A 15297-nucleotide genomic window follows, 5' to 3' on the forward strand; every position below is an offset into this window, starting at 1 on the left:
GTGCAGCTTTCTTGGAGCATTCATTAAGCGATTTTTATTATTACTTTATATGCAATGATGACTTAAAAATACCGAATATAGTAAAAAGTTTCACCCATTGAAATCATCGTTTCGTATAAGAAATCGGTGGTGGTGGTACTGGTAGTATAGGTAGTATAAGCCCCGCAGGCTAGTCCATAGGGGCACCATTTCGAACACTGCTTAAGAACCGGTCGCACACGGGAGTTGCACAAAAAAATACTACTGGTTCCTTTGCCCGCAAATTCCTTAAATATTCCAACAGTTGCGCAACACTTAAAATCCCTCGCTTCTAACCCGAACAAGTTGATATCCCACGCGCAACCTACCGAACGAGAACCCTCTTCCCAGAGACCCACGAAGTTCCCCGGCGCCACGCACAATCAATCATCCTTCGTGAGTCGTATCACGTTATTCGCAGCGATTCTGCGACGCCGAAACGTTTCGCCGACAAACAAGCCGCGAAAGCGCCTACGCGAGGGAGTGAGCACACGCGACTCCGAAACGAGAGAGCGACCGCGCGGTCGCTCGTCGCCGCCGCGAACAGGAGGACGCGCGGATGGCGCGACATCCCGCGTCTCGCGCGCTTTCCGCTCGCTGCTTTCGGCGAGCGTGACTCGGCAGCGTCACCCACGACACTTTTGACGCTTCTATTACAGCGACACAGGAACCGGTTTTGTCTCTGGGTGCTCGGTTCGCTGCGGAGAAGCAAAAGGCGGCCACGTTCACCGCAGACCTGGCGGGAGAGAGAGCTGCGAGAAGTTTCGCCCAACGCTCAATATATCACGCTCCTAGCACCACTGCAGGGCGTAACCTGTCACGGATACGACGCTTACAAGGCATCGCGGATGTAGCGAGGGTCGAAAAGTCGCGTGCTTGTGCAGCGCCGTCAAGGGAGAACGAAGCGCCACTGAAAATTTCGTGCACACGCGGACGTCACGAACAGGGCCGACAGCGAGCATTGTATTTTCGCAGGCTGTGCGGGTAGCCGGCCCGAACTGCGCTGCCACAAAGAAAGCAAACAGCGCAGGCCTGTGCGTTTACGAATGTATACACCGCCGCGGCGTTAGAAATATAAGCACATGCCGCACTAAAGACAATGATAAAGAAGCGCTGCGATAAAAGCAGGCTTCATTGCACAGATAACGGCCGAATCGATGACGATAAATAAGGCGAAGATGAAGTGAACCCTCGCGAAGGAGATTAACGCTCCCGCGAGAATGTGCGTACAATCGCGCTTAGTTTGACTTGCAATAAGCACTGCTCTTTCTTAACCCACTACCCCTAACCCCAATTTTCCCCAATAAAGTTTACCAATCAATCAATCAACAAGCATCGGCGTATACGGATTCCGGTCACGAATCAAGGGGAGTCGTTCGCTGCTGCAAAGTTATTTATACGAACTGCAACAGCATTCCCACCACTTGCATGATGCTGTGTATCATGGCGCATGCATTCATTGACTATCAGGCACAAACTAGGCTAAGGAGGCCACTAGAGCGTTGCAAGCAACACTGAGCGCGACTGTAATGAGCGACATTGGGTTGGACACGGGTGATAGACGAAGACAGCTCAAGTAGATGGGATAAAATTTTATCTGGGTGATGTTTTCGTCAGTGCTGCAGCCAATGTACCAAATCCATAAGAACCAACACAGTAGACGAAAGAAACAATGAAAGCATAACGCGGTCGTGGGTAAGACGTCAAGAGTGAAAGCATGCGACATTGTTCAACAACATTGCGTCTAAATTATTATTATTATTATTATTATTATTATTATTATTATTATTATTATTATTATTATTATTATTATTATTATTATTAGCGCTTCACTACGGCAAACCACACGGCCCGGAGACTTTCTGCCAGGGTGTATACATGCGCCAGTCGTTTTTGCTTCATTCACTAAGGCAGCTTTCAGAATTTCCGCCATGCTATAATGAAAATGCCTAGATTTTTTTTTTTCTTCACAAGATACGCGTTTATGTGCTCGCTCTTTCGCGACCTCAACGGGAGAGGAACTATGCATGAGAGCCGCCATTGTGAAATTTTTCGACATAGGCGTGAACAACGTGACGAGAGAAGGGAGGACATAGGCGCACAAGGACGTCGTCACACATCGTTGACGCGTGGGCACAGATTTGGTGACGCTACGCGAGCATGTCGTGGACTACGCAACAACACCGCATCAAGGACGGACGACGGTCCACCACAGAGATCTCGCAACGACCTAGCGCAGGTGCGGAAAACACGGTTACGGGTTTCGAGACCTCAAATCATGTTTCTACCATTCCACAGCTCTGTCCGCGCTGTTAAAGAGCTCGATGCCGATTTTCAAAGCAAAGCATTGTTTTTACGGGGTCATAAGCCGAACTAACCTTAGTTCAGCAACTCGTCCTTCGAGACGAGCTCGCTTACGATGGCTACCCAACAGTGGAAAAAAAACAAAAAAAAAAGCTGAGATTTTTCGTGGCGAAAACCGACCAACAAAACTTCATAAAGACTGAAAAAACAATGGCAGCAGCGTCAGCCTGCATTTGATAACAGTGCGGATCACTAAAAACGAGAAACTGGGCGGGTGGGTGGGGAGAGAGAAGGAGGGGCATAAAAACTGCGCAAAAATAAAACATTCCTTTGACATTAACAAAGCCCTTCTTGAACAATCGAGCAAAAACTCACCGTGTCGAAGACGCATGGTGTATAATCGCCGTTAGAGCTATCCAAAAACACCAACTCGTATATACACACACCCGCGCCCACAAAGCACACAACCAGCGCCCACAGAAACTTGGCCACTTGCAAGAAGCGCAGCCGCTTTCCGTGGCACAGCACTCGCTCACTGACCACAAAGCAGAGCGCCGACTCCAGCTCAGCAGACGGAGGAAGTCGCCGGAGAAAGGCGGCTATCGACAAACACAGAACGGGCGCTCCTTCGCTGGTCGGGGATGCTCCAAGATTCCGTATCGAGTCCTCGAGAGACTGATGCGGTGATAACGGCGACCGCGACAAGGGCCGCCGCAAACGCGAGCGCGTGAGTGAGGCAGCGTAGTACGCGTTGGCGTCGTCGGAGGCGGCACGCGGCGATGCCCCGTCTACCGCGCGACGACGCAGTCAAGTAGGAGCGAGAGGCCGAGCGGAGGGGCACGCAGCACATTTGCCGTGCTGGTAAATACCTCTCCTGGGAGGCGCCCTGGGCGCTGATTCGGGCCGGTAAACACGCGACGGTGCGCCTAATGCTTTCCTTCCATCAGACAGCTCGCACGCGGCGGAAACGGTAGCGACGCGCGCGCCTTATCTTTCCGAAGATGGCTGAACAGCGCGACTCCTGGTCTCCTCCATTAGCGACAGCAAGGAGTTTCCATTTGCCGACGTGGCCCACATATCGTATCTCGCCGCAGCGCGGAGGTTTCTCTCGTGGTGACGCCGTGTCAGTCAAAACGGTCTCGCTTTCTCCATTTGGCCCGATTGCAGCCGAACCCATTGTTGTCGAAGAGAGTGGCTTCCTTCTTGCTCAAGGCCAATTGATACATACTATGTGTCCTCTGGAATGTATAAAACAGGGAAGTCTTTTCCTGGGACCCTGTTCAGAGGGCGTCGGCGGCCAGACAAGTAGACCACCAGGTGTTTTAATACAATCAATACATGTGTTAAATAGGCTTCCAGCGTCTGCTATTATGAATATGAGGCATGCGACTGGTACTAGCAACATTAGTACTAGTCGGTCAAATATTTAGGGGAATCCCCCAAGGTGGAGTAGATTTCTAATAAGGGAGTAATTACTCATTGCATCCACCCAAGCGCAGCCATACGGCTACAAAGGAAAGCTATACAGCTTTCTCAGAAACTTCGTTCAGAAACTTCGCAGTGAAAGAAAAATTAGTCCTGATCCGGGAATCGAACCCGGCACCACCGCCTTCCCGGGGCAGTCGCTCTACCGACTGAGCTAACCAGGACGATCAGCAGATCAGATGATAGGGCGAGACCGAATTGATCTATAACTCGAAGTAGGAATGGTGTTGGTCAAATATTTAGGGGAATCCCCCAAGGTGGAGTAGATTTGTAATAAGGGAGTAATTACTCATTGCATCCACCCAAGCGCAGCCATACGGCTACAAAGGAAAGCTATACAGCTTTGCCAGAAACTTCGCAGTGAAAGAAAAATTCGTCCTGGTCCGGGAATCGAACCCGGCACCACAAGATTTTCTTTGTAGCCGTATGGCTGCGCTTGGATGGATGCAGTGAGTAATTACTCCCTTATAACATTAGTACCACATCGCTGCTTTCGTTTCTGCTATGCTGATGGTGCTGTAGCTATTAGCAGTTCTGTTCTGTGTGAGGAACTAGTACTTGTTTATCCTGCGTGTGTGTCGCGATTTGTTGCCATACAGACGAAGAAAAACAAAACAGGCCAGCAGAGTTGAAACGCCGGTATACGCCCGACACATACGTTTCGTGCGGTTCGCGGCTTTTCTTTTCGAAACATAAAAGCTAACTACCCGAGCACCCAGTCTCGTCTCTCCCTCGTCCATAGAGAAGATATCCGATTTCTCGGAAACCGCGCGCTCGCTATGCCCCAGATCTCGCGCTGTCGCTCGTAACGGGACCACAATTTCACACACACACACACACACACACACACACACACACACACACACACACACACACACACACACACACACACACACACACACACACACACACACACACACACACACACACACACACACACACACACACACACACACACACACACACACACACACACGCGCGCACACACACACACACACACACACACACACACACACACACACACACACACACACAGCGGCCAGCCGGAAGGCAAGCGCCTGTTTTGAGGAGGGAGAGGAGGACGACGGAGGCAGGGTTAAGGGAAGAGAGCAAGCACGTGTGCATGTACACGGAGAAAACCAGCAAACCGTGCTGTGTAATTCACGTTCACTCCTCGATCCACATCACTGCGATGTGCGCGTACACAAGCGTGCGCACAGAGATGCAGTACCGCGTGTATACGCTCCAGATGCGATGCGCAGTGTTTAAAAAAAAAGAAAACAAGAAAGAAATAAAAACAGGAGACGACGATCAGTAGAACCAGCCCGTGCACGCGTATACAGTAGACTTCACACAATCTCGCGCGCGACGGACCACGGTTGTTGTTTGCCGTTTTCTCAACCCACGAACTGTACGCACGCACGCACGCACGCACGCACGCACGCTTCACGAGGCTCGGCGGTGGAGTCGGCAAACTCCCCCGAAGGCCTGTGTCGTCACGGCCCGATTGCGACGAACAATGGCGCGGCCGTCTTGAACGGCGGCAGTCGTGCGCACCCGTTCTCTCCGCCGCAGATCAGATCTCGGGTATGCGCGCAAACAAACATTATGCTGCCCAGCACTCGCTCACTACGCGCGCACTTCCTGACAATTTCGTGAGCGCCGCCCTAGCTGTGCGCGCGTAACGCACACGCTCTCTTTAATGCGTACGTAGACGCCTCCGTAGGCTCCTCTCTTCGCGGCATATTGGCGGGCAGCGGAGAGGGAGGTTTAATGAGGAAAAACGAAAAACAAAGAAACGGTACGGCCGGCCGCCGGTCATGACGTGACCTGCACGACGCTCCCGGCGCTCCTCTCTTTCACTCTCTCCCCCTCACTCCTCCGTTGTTTTCAGCCCACGTCGAGAAAGTTGGCGATTATGCACGCTTGCCGAGCATGAGCCGTATTAAAAACCCATCCGGCCCGCGTACATCTGCTGCCCTCACGAAGCATCGAAGACGGCGAGCGGTAGAGACGCGTAGGAGAATGAAAACAAAGCATAAAAAAATAAATAAAAAGTCGGGGGAAACAGGAGAGGGGGGGGGGGGGGAGCAACCTCATAGTTTCCTGCGGCTGTTCACTCGGGAACGGTGCTATTCGGTTAATTCATGAAAGCCTACCTGGGACAAAGGCATCACCAATCAGCCTTTTCCGACGTCTGCCGATTTCCCAGTATATAGGTAACGCTCACTGCTCGCATAATTTGTGTGGGTCGAATATCCTCCTGCTGCGAATCTCTCCGCTTTAATTTTGCACTATCCCAATTACTTTTCATCTCATGTCATTGTTTGCCCAATTCGTTATTATGCTACTGGTTTCATGTTTATGCTCCGAACAAGACCTGCACTAAATGTGGAGGCTGCATTCCGTCCACAGACTCGCTCTCATCCGCTAATCTTATCACAATTTACGAACAATGCGTCAGCACAGCCACAATCCGCGTTTACTGCCAGGCATAAAATGCGCGCCCAAGACAACCAGCCAGACGGTGCCCTTTCTAGATAGGCTGGAATGTGCGCAACGGTAACGGTCCAGCCGCTTAGTTTACATGCAAGAGCCCAGCGCGCTGACTTACGTACCCATCCCTGAAAGTCTTAGGACAAGTAAATCCGTTCTGGCAGACCGAATCTCGTTCGGGAGATCCATATTTAAAGTTATGAATTTGATCAAGACAAACCAACATGACATGAACAGCCTAAGTCCGGATATTTGTTAGGAGTTTGTGGTAGACAAAAAACATCACGAAGAACACTTAAACTCCACCACTCCACCTTTAAGGCTGAATCGCATGCACGCGAAAACTCACGCGAACGCGAACGCGACGGCGGCACGCGTCGCGCGAAGCCTTCGCGCGAACAAAAATGCATGTGTCGCTTGGCTCGTCGCTCGGATCTGCCGAAATAGAAAATTTCGCTTGTTCGCCCGGAAGTGACCGTACGTCACTGCCGCTCATTTCGCATGCTTTCTTTATTTTGCTGTGTGGCATTGTGATTGTGCATTACCGCGTAAACATTTCGCTTTGAACGAACAATGGTGGATAGCCAAGGATTCAAAGAACGTCTAATCGCAACCGAAACAACAATAAAAACAAGGGGTCACGTGACTATTCGTGCCGCTTACAGTGCAAGTTCACACACATTCGATATGGTTTGCTGTAAATACACTTTACTTTGCCATGTTATCGCAAAATAACGTTAATTCTTGCAATCGTTATGACTGTTGTTAGATTTGGCAATAGTTTTGCGGTGTACTAAGCCACTATGTCAGCCAAATGCCAGCCACACAACCTAGACAGAGCGTTGTCGCCGTTTCGCTCGGTTCGCGCTATCGCGTGCATGCGTCTTCCCCGGTAGGCGACGGAGCGAACCATGATCGCTTACGCCGCGCCGCCTTGTCGCTTCGCTCACTTTTTTGCTCACATGCGTTTACCGCTTTAAGGGTATATGACGCGATAACGCTGGCTAACGGCTGACATTTTAAGTCACGCTTTAACCAAGCCGTATGAACGCGCCTGCGTGGCCTGGAGATGACGTGACAGGCAATTTTAGTATCACCTTCTCATGTGAAAAAAAAAAGAGAGAGATCCGAGCTGGCAACTCATGCCAAAGAGTATGTCAGGCAACCCTGGCTCAGTTAGTGCTCAGGAATGCCAGCTCAGACTCAGCTGCCAGCTACCGCTTTGTGATTTTTCGCTTCGCTCACAAAGCCAACGCAGCTGACCCCGGATTTTCAGTGAACAGGGGCCTCTAATGCTATTGCGTTAAAAAAAAGAAAAAAAAAACAGACCGGAAGTACGACGCATAAAATTACTATAGCACTATAGTGTCTGTCTCTTTCCGCGTCGTCCCCGACTAGTTTCTTAATAATTTATGACGACGGCACGTACGAAACATGAGTGCGAGTCTCCTTCGCAACCTCGGAGCAGAGAAGTGAGTTAGCAGAGCAGCTTTCTGCAAACAAGTCTACCGCCACGTTTTCTGACGGGCCTCTTGTGCGGCGCGCCTTCTCTCGGCAGAACTGAGAACGTTAAAAGCAGCAGCAGCAGAAGCGGCCGCCGTCGTCTTCGCTTGCCAGCGTCCCACGCCCCCACAACGCGTGACGGCGCAATGAAACGGTCCATTAAGGGGCCAAGAGAGCTTCGCCAGTTCAGGGAGACAGGAGGAGACCAATTTCGAACACAGCTCACGCGTTGACCTGCATCAGCACCCACACGTACTCGCGGCGGGGGCAAGGATCGGCGAACGCCGACCGTCGTCACCACGTAACGTTCGCTCAGCGCGCTAACAAAAACAGCGAGCTCCGCGCCGCTACATTGTGGCGCGCGAAGCAGCCTTGCCAACTCAAACACTAGGACAACTACGGGAACCCCCACACACAGCTGCGGCAGCGGCTCCGTGACGAGTTCATTACGCAGTCACCGCGTAAGGCCTCTGACTGCTCCGTGCGTGGGCCGCTTTTCAGAGGAGTCAGCGTTTAGACTTCTCAGATACAGTGTCTACTCCTCCGTTCCGCACAGTAAACGGTCAACCAGTCTTTACGCAAGACTCGTAGTGCAGATATAAACCCCGAGACGCTAAGCGAAACAGCATGCACTTCTGGGCACTGTCATCGCCCTACCGCACCCAACACGCACAGCACGGAGCAGGCACACATCACCCGCAAAGTTCTTTCCTCACCCCCAACCGGATGGCGTATGCGAAACGCAGTGTGCCACAACTGCTCCGAGACAACGCACACAAATACCGCTCCATGCTCATATAACGACTCACGTAGTACCTTTATTTCTCCTAGTCCTTCTCTTGCAATGTTCGCCTTCTCCCTGACACGGTTCATCAACAAAGACGCTTAGCGGAGATCTTTGAAATGCGACTAATTTAGCACTCTGTTTCTAGCAGTCAGATCGGTTACTCATCTTTCAAGCTCAGTAAACTACCACGGAGAGTTTAGTGACAATTGACCCGCATCGCTAGCTTGATCGGCGCCGCATACAGATGTATGGCACCACCGCTTTACACTACAGAGGTATACCATAAACTATAGCAGCCAAATTTGAAATCACCGGCACGACAATGGAAGCACCTGCCCCATAACCCACCGAAGTACCGGCTTTTCAAGTCGTACGATCGCTTTTTTTTCGTAACTGCCTGCTTATAGACAACACCATGAAGGACTCTGACACCACCTCAAAAATCCATAAATGAGTACAGCGTATCAGCGCCGCATAAAAGTACATGGTTATATTAAATCTTCATCGGGCGTGCCAGGTGATCAAGAATGCTCATCCGGTCAGGGAGTTCACTCCTACGCTTACCACCGCTGACCAAGAATCTCGTCCGACCAATTTTGTCTTATTTGTTTCTGCCGGTGCTTTCTCACTGAAAAAAAAAAAAAAAAATATATATATATATATATATATATATATATATATATATATATATATATATATATATATATATATATATATATATATATATATATATATATATAGCATCGGAGAGGACTCAAACCGGTAGGGTTCGAACCCGGGTTTCTGTATCCGAGCACCTAAACCGCTCAGCCATAGGGAAGCGTGTTTAACTTGAAAGTAGTTTTACTATTTTAGATAGGATTTAAACATCCGCCATTTGACACGGCGGCTCCCAGATGGCGCCACAATCCACGGCCTTTGCGATCAAGGCACCGGAGCTGATCGTGGCAGCCGCAGTTGAATCTCCCGCATTTCACGCGGAGGCTTCCAGATGACGTCACATGTACAGTTGAAACTGCAGATACCCGTGATTTCGTAATATAATCGATTTAACAGAGATAACCCTCTACTTTTTTTTTATTTTTATTTTTGTTTTTGCCGAATGGTTTAACTGTACTGCTTGGAAATTTTTTATGGAAGTCGGGAACATTTAGAACGCGAAAACGAGGGGCGAGGGAGTGGGGGGACGATGAAATTCTAAATTACTTGTGTAACCTGTGTCATACCTGACGATCGCCCATACCAGCATGGCGGTCGCTATTTGTCCAGGCAGTAGCGGATAGACGTTCACAAGATGGCGGTGCTCTTCATAAAACCGCTTAATACTTAGTCTGCGTCAATGTACAACGTCCAATGGCACAAAAGGTTTGTGTGGAACGCATGCGAACTAAATAAACGGTGAAGACGCGCCTCAGTGCAGAAGCTGTGGCACTGGCAGACGGTATGCAGCCAAGCTCCCACCATTTCTAATGTTTACTAAAGATTAAGGAGGAGAACACCCTCAGCGACGGCCGCCCTTTCTGCCGGTGCGTGTAGATATAGAGCCCTAGATATTGTCTCCTTGGATATCATTACGTCATTGCAGGAACTCCATGTCAGTTGTTAGTCATGCTCAAGACCGACTGAAATACAGACCTGCACAAAAAACAGGATCCTATGGGACCTCGTGCGCCAACTTTCGTTACCTTTCTCGTCGTTGAGGGCGCTCGGTTGACCTGTTCGTCTGTCATTTTCATCATCATCAAATCACAAATTAATATAAACAAACTGTACCCAAATTAAAAAAAAAAAAGATCTTTGCCCAAGTTATACTTCTAAAATTTTACCTTTTTGTATTTTAGCGGAGTGTTTATTTTTATAATGTTTTTCTCTCGCTAGAAGACATACCGCGATTCCGCTTTGTGCGACGGCACTGCAGTTACTCGCTGCACATGCGCAGAACAGGTGCTTGTGCATTGCAGCGTGGACAGATAAATAAACTATAACGACGAAGAAAAATGACAGAACAAATAGACCCTTCTTATTAACAGGTTTACAGTAGCGCCAGGTTACCCGTAGTGTTCGTTCCCTAGCGCCGAAGGCTATGAACTAGAAGGTGCGCGCTGGAGCAGTGCTATCTGTGCAGGTCTGTATTTAAGTCGGTCTTGGTCATGCTATATGGTTCATGTTTTCTCATATGAAAGAAAGAAAGAAAGAAAGAAAGAAAGAAAGAAAGAAAGAAAGAAAGAAAGAAAGAAAGAAAGAAAGAAAGAAAGAAAGAAAGAAAGAAAAAGAAAGAAAGAAAGAAAGAAAGAAAGAAAGAAAGAAAGAAAGAAAGAAAGAAAGAAAGAAAGAAAGAAAGAAAAGTTTGTCCAGGTGTCGCAAGAACACCGACAGCAGCCCGTCTCGTTGAGGCGCGAGATGGATTTCGAGGAGCAGACGAGAATGGCAGGGCGACAGGGTCGCCCAGTGTGCTCGGCTCGGCGGCGATAAGGTGCTGCCGCCAGCGCACCGGCCACTTTAGCGGCGCAGACGGGGGCGTGCGCCTTCAATGGAGCTCCGAGGCAACGCTCTCACAGCGACGCACCGCTCCCGAGGAATCCAGGTTACGCGCAACCTCTCACGCGAGATTACGGAACGTACACCGACGCGACTGGCGGAGCTCTCACACCGGCCGGCGGCTGCGTGTAGTACATATACACTATTGTGCGGTATGAAATGGGGCAGAAAGGACACGCAAAGATGAAATATGTGACGTCATGAATGGAACCTGAGCGGCTCAATCGCACGTTGGGAGCGCACGGCAGTCGATACATAATGCCACGAATTGTCTATACAAGGGGAGGATCAACAGTCTAGACGACCTGCACACACAGTACCAAATGAAACGAGACACCTTGGCGTAAGCGGCAATGCCAGAACGTACACCAGGAGCCTCGTTCGACACGGTACGTCATAGCTGCGAAATACACAGTGAGCCAGAGCAGGCGGTGCTCGATGATACACGGCAGGAGCACAGAGATAAGTGGAAGAACACCAGCCCCAAATGAAAGAAGGACACCTCAAAGCGCCGGATCTAGTGCTGTCCCGTGTCCTTCAACGCCGGTTCCTCTATGTGTCATAAACCTATTCTGTCCCTGTGGCGAAGACTTACAAGTGCTCATATTTAGATCCACTGACACACTGCAGCTAATTAACGTCCGCGGTTTCGGGACGGGAAGAACAAGTCAACGACGTCGAAAAGTCACGTGACACCACTTACGCATCAGGCTCGCGTCCTGGACGCTGCGCGATCGAGATGATACGGCAGCCCGCGCGTCGAGAAGCCCAACTGCTAAACACAGGCCTCCCACGATGTCAATGTTCGGCGTTGCGTGAAAGCACTCTGACTCTACGCAGTCCTCAGAAACACACGTCATCCGTTGTTCCGTATATTTCCCTTTACTTTTTTATTATAACTATCCCTCCCAGCACCAAAATACCGTGAACGCGAGTGATGATCGTTACGATGACGCACGGCGGTCACTGCACTCCGAAGCAGAAAGGCAACACGGTCACGTGCGCGTTGACCCGCATCACGCGCACCTGACGAGCGGGAAACCGAGACAAGCGCACGGCACCAGAAGGCCGTGGCAAGTTACAGTGAAGTCGGCTCATAACTAAAAGCAACGACAGTCACCGGCGGAAGCCGTCACGGGTTCTCGCGATGCCGCGATGTCTCCACATACTAACGAAAGCGGGTTCACCGAACTCGTGCTTACAAACAACGAACGACACGCAAGCATCCCGCACCCAGGTCCGGCACCTCCTCCTTCATCATCAAAGTTCACGACTTTGGCCCGGCATGTTGGTGCCTAAGTTGCGCAAATAAACGCGTAAGTGCGTCGAAGGTAGACCTGCTCCTGGGCGCAAGGGGAAAAAATACAGCTCTCAAACCACACAGATTACTGAAGCGAGTGATAAGTGCCACAAAACGACTGGGACTGGTGCGCGATTAAAAAAAAAAAAAAAAGTGATGGAAGAAACGGGCGAACTGTACGAGAACAATTGCATGCAGGACTGTGAAATGTGAATGCAGCACGTGGTTGAGGTGGATATTCCCCTGCCGCGTAAATTTGATGCAGTAAGCCGTAACAATGCACAGCAAACTATTCGAGGGACACGAGGGAGTCGTCATGAGCACAGTATGACAATTCGATGCAAGCAATCCACATATATGTGTGCTCAGATGCTCAATGACCGCGAGTATGCGTGCGCATACCCACTAGGCCTGAAGTGAGCACACCCTGATAAGGAATGCCCGCGAAGAGCGAGGGAGCACATGATCGTAATCTCGAGGTTTCCGCCGTGCTGCACGCAAATTAGAGCCATTTGCGCAGAGCACAGACTCGCTCAGCATGCATGTATGCATGCGAGCGGCGCCGAGTCGACTGGTCGCAAAGTATACATACATGTCAGCACTTTGGCAGTGAGCGCGACATGCAGGGATCTTCGAAAAAACTTCACTAAAAATGCAGTGCGCATTAAAAACTGCGCACGCAAGCGGCACCTCTCGAGAAAAAATGTCACTGAAATCCCTTGGAAAGGAGGGAAAAGGGCGTGCCTGCCCGTGCGATCCATCGCAGCCCGCGGCGGCTCGGTCGTTCATCTGGTTCCGTTCCTGGAACAGCGGCGTAAATTATTCGCTCCGCTGAACGCTGCCTATGGTTTCGGTGTCTAGCCGGGAAGGCTATGCGGCTGTGACTGTAGCCGCAAGTTGATCGTGCGTACGGACAGGTGCAGGAAGAGAGGGAATGACATTTCAAACCGAAAATCACGCATGCCTCGGGAATGTATACACGCGAGATGGTACACACACGCGTCGTCAGACATTTCCTCTTCAAACTCACCACTCAACGGTATTAGAAACAGCCATTTCCAGGATGAGGATTGTGACATCAATATAACGATCGCGGAGCTACGTACGCGCTGTTTATAAAAACAAATAAAGAACCGACCGTGTAGACGTGTATATAATCTCGCCAGATTGCCTCAAAGAAGATACGAGACGAAGCACCGTTGGCCTGATCTTTATATATGACGCGCTCTTTCTTCACATCAATATCTGCCGTTTATTTGGGAGTTTCTGCGGCACGATTAGATGCAGCGCAACCAAATGCCGCTATGATTGTGCTGTTCGTCAAGTATACCAGGCAGATATCGTTGCCATCTCGCGTGTATTAGTACACCTATGTCAGAAAAAGAAAAAAGACAGGTTCGAAGGTTTGAAGCCTCGCAGCCACGAAAAACTACGAGCTTGCCTCTGACAGGTGCATGGTAGCTCGCAGGTGACAAACGCCGAGACCCTTACTTTTTTTTATTTTCTTTGTTACGCGCCCAGACCCTTACATCCCCTGTCCAAAGCTTCGCACGGACGAAATATCACGAGCATGCTACTGACAACTAGTCCCTGGCAGGTGGCAAACAATGACACTCTTGAACCCTCATATTTGAAGCCGCTAAAATCATGACCATGCATCTGGCTGGTAGAAGACGGCCGTTGAAAAATACCGAGATCCTTGCACCCCCTGTTTGAACCCTTGTAGCCATGAAAAACAACGAGCTGAGCATGCCTCTGACGTGACAATAAGACTCTTGAACCGCCATTTCTGAAGCCACGAAAAATCATGACCATGCATCTGCCAGGTAGAAGACGGCCGGTGAAAAATACAGAGATCCTTGCACCCCCTGTTTAAACCCTTGTAGCCACGAAAAACCACGAGCTTGCCTCTGACAGGTGGTAGATGGCAGGTGACAAACGCCGATACCCTACATCCCCTGTCCAGAGCTTCGCACGGATGAAATATCACGAGCATGCTTCTGACACCTAGTCGCTGGCAGGTGACAAACGATGGCGCTCTTGACTCCCTCATATTTGAAGCCGCTAAAAATCATGACTATGCAGGTAGAAGACGGCCGGTGAAAAATACCGAGATCCTTGCACCCCCTGTTTGAACCCTTGCAGCCATGAAAACAATAACTCTTGAACCACCATATCTGAAACCATGAAAAATCCCGAGGATGCCTCTGACAGGTAGTCGGTGGCAGGTCACAAACAATTAGCCCCTTAACCCCTAATTAGAAGCCTCGAAGTCACGAAAAATTACAAGAATGCATGTTACAAGTAGTCGCCGGCAGGTAACAAACAGAGGTCTTAGCACCCCCGTTTGAAGTCTTGCAGCCATAAAAAAAGGTAAATAAATAAATAAAAAAAAACAATAAAAAAAGAAACATGAGCTGAGCCTACCTCTGACAGAAGTACACAAACAATGAGACTCTTGAACCCCATGCACGTTTGAATACGCGAAGAACCAGAAATTACAAGCATGCATCTGATAGGTGGTAGCTGGCAGGTGCCATGGCCGAAGACTGGCCGGCGATTTGTGTGATGTCACGAGACCAGATGGTATAGAAAGGTGGAAGGACCTGCCAACTTCCTCAACTTCTTTCGTACGGAAGGATGAGTTGGAAATCGAGCACTCCGGGGCCCTCGCACCCAACGTTTGAATCCACGCAGCGTCGAAAAGCTACGATTACGCCTCCGGAATGTGAATGGTAATTGTAAATTGCAACAGCACAGTAAATTATACAAAAACGACCATTAATGTAGGCCCTTTCCTAACATACGCGATGGCACAACCATGTGACATGGTGTAAAAAAGTAACCCTCACGCGTGTAGGCCACA

At 49.8% G+C, this 15297-nt stretch overlaps 1 protein-coding gene and 1 non-coding gene across 2 annotated transcripts in view; both read right to left on the reverse strand.

Annotated features, from left to right (window-relative positions):
- cv-c (RhoGTPase activating protein) overlaps positions 1–15297 on the reverse strand; it is a 451349-nt gene that overhangs the window by 327500 nt on the left and 108552 nt on the right. The window lies entirely within an intron of this gene.
- Positions 3898–3971, reverse strand: TRNAP-GGG (transfer RNA proline (anticodon GGG)). Its single transcript has one exon. It is a non-coding gene; the product is annotated as a tRNA-Pro (tRNA).

This window comes from Amblyomma maculatum, chromosome 4 (genome assembly GCF_055883805.1).
Source record: "Amblyomma maculatum isolate TAMU_Amacu chromosome 4, ASM5588380v1, whole genome shotgun sequence".
Classification (NCBI taxonomy): domain Eukaryota; kingdom Metazoa; phylum Arthropoda; class Arachnida; order Ixodida; family Ixodidae; genus Amblyomma; species Amblyomma maculatum.